We start from the raw sequence: 5,555 nt of genomic DNA, 5'->3' as shown, positions 1-5,555 counted from the left end.
TTTCTTTCTTTCTTTCTTTCTTTCTTTCTTTCTTTCTTTCTTTCTTTCTTTTTTGAGTGAGTCTCGGGTGGCTATTTATTTCCCCCTTAGGACCACCTTTGCAATATCCCATATGTTTTGGACTGATGCATTTTCTTTCTCATTGGTTTCCATGAATTAAGTTCTTTAATTTTCTGGTTGACCCAACCATTCTTAAGCAGAATGGTCTTTAGCTTCTAAGTGTTTGAATTTCTTCCCAATTTTTTCTTGTGATTGAGTTCCAGTTTCAAAACACTGTGGTCTGAGAATATGCAAGGGATAATCTCAATCTTTTATTACTGGTTGAGACCTGATTTGTGACCCAGTATGCAGTCTATTCTGGATAAAGTTCCATGTGTGTTTGAGAAGAATGATTGTTCTGTTGTTTTAGGGTGGAATGTTCTGTATAAATCCATGAAGTCCCTCTGGTCTGGTTTGTCATTCGAAGCTTTTGTTTCTTTGTTGAACTGCTTAGATGATCTATTACTGAGAGTGGAGTGTTGAGGTCTCCTACTTTTAAGATATTATCAATATGTTTGTTTGAGTTAACAGTTGCTTATGTAGTTGACTGCTCCCCTGTTGAGGGGCATAGCTATTTAAAATTTTTAGATCTTCTTGTTAGATAGACCCTTTTAGCATAATATAGTGCCCTTCTTTATCTCTTACTACAGTCTTTAGCTTAAAATTGAATTTGTCCGATATGAGAATTGCTACCCCAAGTTTCTTTGGAGGTCCGTTGGCATGAAAAATGTTTCTCCATCCCCTCACTTTCACTCTGGATGTAACTTTAAGTTTAAAATGAGTCTCTTGTAGACAGCATATGGGTGGATCCTATCTTTTGATCCCATCTGCAACCCTGTGCATTTCATGGGAACATTTAGACTGTTCACATTGAGAGTGATTTTTGAAAGATATGATTTTATTGCCAAAGTGTTGCCTATGAAGTCCTTCTTTCTATAAATTGTCTCTATTAATTTCTAGTCCATTAATCTTGGGGTCTTTCTTCTTTCATAGAACCCCCCCTTAATATTTTTTGCAGGGCTGGATTGTTGTCACATATTCTTTTACTTTCTGCCAGTCGTGGAAACTCCTTTTCTCTTCATCTGTTCTGAATGACAGTCATGCCGGATAAAGTATCCTTGGCTGCATGTTCTTCTCATTTAGTATCCTGAATATGTCCAGCCAGTCCTTTCTGTCTTGTCATGTCTCTGTGGACAGGTCTGACATTATTCTGATGTTACCCCCTCTGTACATTAGCAATATCTTCCCCCCTCACAGCTTTCAAGATTGTTTCCTTGGATATAAGATTTGCAAATTGTGCTATTTTATACTGTGGCATTTGTCTGTTTTCATTGATTTTGGAAGGGGTCCTCTCTGCCTCTTGGACATGAATGCTTGTTTCTTTCCCCAGATTAGGGATGTTCTCAGCTATGATTTTCTCAAATATACCCTCTAGCTCTCTCTCTCTCTCTATCTCTCTCTCTCCATCCCCTCAGGCATCCGAATAATCCTGTGATTGGAATGTTTCCTGGCATCATTAATGTCTCTCATTCTGATCTCCTGGGTTTTTAGGTGTTTTTCCCAGGCCTCCTTGGTTTCCTCCTTTTCTGCCATCTTCTAGTCTACTAATTCATCCTTCTGCCTCGTTTACCCTGGCAGTCAGAGTATTCAGTTAAGACTGCATTTCGTTCATAGCATTTTTACGTTTGGCCTGATTAGATCTCATTTCTGCCCCTAGAGATTCCATATTGTTGCTATATTTTTCTAAAGCCTAGATATCAAGTTCATAACTGTTACTCTGAAGTCTACTTCTGACATCTTGCTTATATACATATCCATTAAGTCTGGTAGAAGCCACAGTCTATGATTCTTTTCTTTGTTTGGAGTTCCTCCTCTTAGTCATTCTGTTGGGGTGTGTTTGAAGGAATGTACAGAGTCCAAAGTATTAACCATGATCCAAACAAGATGCACCTCTTTTAGGTTGTTGTCCTCTTGTTCTTTCATCCTGTCTTCTGGGGGAGGGACCCGCTGTGCTGTTACTCAGGCAGCCCTGTTTGGGCAGAGTTGCTCTGCCCCCTGTGGAGGAGGGGTGAAATGGGTTCAGTGAAATCTGGTTTTGGGCGGGGGGTCCTCTGGTGGCTTTCCCTGGAGACTTTTTGTGTATTTTCTGAGAGTCAGAGCAGAAGCGACTGCATCCAAACATGTCTCAGAACAGAGAGGTCACAGTCTGCTCTTCAATGACCTCTCCAGGCCACACTATATTCATTTCTATCAGTGTTGCTAAAACCCTCAGTCTCCTGGGTTGTGTGCCCTCCAGCAACACCCCTAGCTGTTGTTCCCAGGTCTGGGCATGTCTCTGCCCTTTGGGCCCCTAAAACTATAAGCTGCCCCCTGTTTATACCTGTTCACTTAAAGTTCCAGGTTCCTTTTTGGGGGGCTGCCCTAAAGTCCTTCCCCCTTCCACTACCAGTCTGTGAGTCTATAACTTGACCCCAGCATGGGAGGCTTTTGTGCTCCAGTGTTATCTAAGGCATGTTTATGCAGGCTCCCTCCCCCTTCTCTTTATCTTCTGATATCTGCCCGCATAATCATGGTTTCCTGCTTCATACCTCAAGACCATCCACCAGAGATATTTTGTTTGTAGAGGTCCAGATATATCTTCTTACATCTCAGGATGGTTTTGTGGGTGTTCAGAATGGTTCGTTAGATATCCAGCTTAATTTGGGGGACTGGTTAAAATAGGATCCCCTATTCCTCTGCCAGTTTTTTTTCTCCCATGTATACCAAATCTTCTCTGCGTGGATACCTGGATTGTTAGCTAATGTAAATAATGATGCAAAAAATATTAAGGTGTTTTGAATTAGTGTTTCATTTTCTTTGTGTAAATACCCATCAGTGGAATTATTTGATCATGTGGTAGTTCTATGTCTAATTTTTTGAGGAAATGCCATACTGTTTTTGACAGTGCCTACTCCAGTTTGCATTCGCACCAGCAATGCATGTGGGTTTCTTTTCTCCATATCCTCAGCAACACTTGTTGCTTATTGGTTTTTTGTTTTCTTTGGCTTTGTTTTGTTCTGAACGTTGTAAGGTGATATCTCATTCTAGCTTGGATTTTTATTTTCTGATGATTAATGATATTGAGCACTTTTTATGTGCTTTTGGACATCTATATGTCTCTGAAGAAATGTCTGTTCATCTCTTCTGCTCATTTTTAAATTGAATTATTTGGGTTTGTTTTGGCAGTTGAGTTGAGTTCATTATATGTTTGGATACTAAGCCCTCATCAGATCTATCATTAGCAGATATCTTTTATTTTGTCAGTCGTCTTTCTGTTTTATTGATGGTTTCTTTCACTGCAAAATTTCTACTTTGATGTGGTCCCAGTTGTTTATTTTTGCTTTTGTTTCCCCTCCCTCAGGAGACATATCTAGAAAAACGTTGCTACAGCTAATATCAGAGACTTTACTGCCTGTGCTCTCTTCTAGGTTTTTTATGGGTTTCGGGTTTTAGGTCTGTAATCCATTCTGAGGTTATTTTGATGTGAGTGGTCCAGTTTCTTTCTTTTGCTTATAGCTGTCCAGTTTTCCCTGGACTATTTGTTGAAGGGATTGTCTTTTTCCCATTTCATATTCTTACTGTTTTGTCAAAGATTGGCTATATAATCATGGTTTTACTTCTGGGATTTCCATTCTGTTCTGTTTATCTATGTGTCTATTTTCGTTCCAGTACTACAGTGTTTTGATTACTGCACTTTCTAGTATTTCTTGAAGTCTGGAATTGTGATAGCTTTAGCTTTGCTTTTCTCTCAATTGCTTTGCTATTCAAGGTCTTTTGTGGTTCCAATTTCAGGATTTTAAGATTAGTTTACGATTTTAATTTTAGGACGTTTCACTCTGATTTTGATAGTGTTTGCACTGGATCTCTAAATTGCCTTGTGGGTTTTACTGATATTAAATTTCCCTACCAATGACTGGGATATATCTTTCCATTTTTTGGTGCCATCTTCAATATTTTTCATCAATCAGTTTTTTATAGTTTTCAGAGTACAGACCTTTTACATCTTTAGTTAGTTTTATTTCTAGTTATTTTATTCTGTTTGGTGCAATTGTAAATAGGATCATTTTCTTAATTTCTCTTTCTGCTGTTTCATTATCAGTATACAGAAATGTGACAGATTTCTGTATATTAATTTTGTATCTTGTACCTTTATTGAATTCATGACCAGTTCTACTAGTTTTTTTGTGGACTCGTTTTGGGTTTTCTGTATATAGTATCACATCATCCGCACACAGCAAAAGTTTTACTTCTTCTTTATGAATTTGGATACCTTTTATTCCTCTTCCTGATCTGATTGCTATGGTAGGACTCCAGTACTAAGTTGGATAAAAGTGATGAGAGTGGGTATCCTTGTTTTGTTTCTGCTCTTAGGGGAAAACTCTCCATTTAGTCAACAATGAGTATGATGTTACGTATGGTTTTTCATAGATGGCCTTCATTATGTTGAGGTATGTTCCCTATAAATCTACTTTGTTGAAGGTTTTTATCATGAAGAGATGTATTTTGTGAAGTGCTTTTTCTGCACCTATTGAAATGATCCTATAGTTTTTATCCTTTCTCCTGTGTATGTGCTATATCACATTGATTGATTTGCAAATATTGAACCATGTCTGCATCCCCAGAATAGATCTCCCTTGATTGTGGTAAATGATTTTTCAATGCCTGTTTAGATTCAGTTTGCTAACTTTTTTAAGGATATTTGCAGCTATATTCATCAGAGATATTGGCCTGTATTTTTTCCCCTTCCTTTCCTCTTTCTTTCTTTCTTTCTCTCTTTCTTTGGTTTTGGTACAGGTAATGCTGGCTTCTTGGAATGAATTTGCAAGTTTTCTTTCCACTTTTGTTTTTTTGGAATCCTTTCAGAAAAATAGGTATTAACTCCTCATTAAATGTTTAACAGAATTCACCTGTGAAGCCTTCTGGTCCTGCACTTTGTTGGGAATTTTTTATTACTAATTCACTTTTTTTTAATTTAAATTTTATTATTTTTATTAAACATATAATATATTTTTGTCCCCAGGGGTACAGGTCTGTGAATCGCCAGGTTTACACATTTCACAGCACTCACCATAGCACATACCCTCCCCAATGTCCATAACCCCACCCCCCCTCCCAACCCCCCTCCCCCCATCAACCCTCAGTTTGTTTTGTGAGATTAAGAGTCACTTATGGTTTGTCTCCCTCCCAATCCCAATCCCATCTTCTAATTCACTTTCATTACCAGAAATTGGTTTGTTCAATTTTATTTTCTTTCTGAATCAGTTTTGCAAGGTTATATATTTCTAGAAATTTATCCGTTTCTTCTAAGTTGTCCAATTCATTGACATATGCTTTTTCATAATATTATCTTATATTCCTTTGTATTTTGATGGTGTCAGTTGTTATTTCTCCTCTTTAATTTCTGATTTTGTGTATTTGAGTCCTCTCTTCTCTTTATCTTCTCTTTCTATCTCTCCCTCTTTTTTTTTTTTTTTTTT

This window comes from Enhydra lutris, unplaced genomic scaffold, assembly GCF_002288905.1.
Source record: "Enhydra lutris kenyoni isolate GAN:26980312 unplaced genomic scaffold, ASM228890v2 scaffoldscaffold64, whole genome shotgun sequence".
NCBI lineage: Eukaryota > Metazoa > Chordata > Mammalia > Carnivora > Mustelidae > Enhydra > Enhydra lutris.
This window is presented reverse-complemented; position numbering follows the sequence as displayed.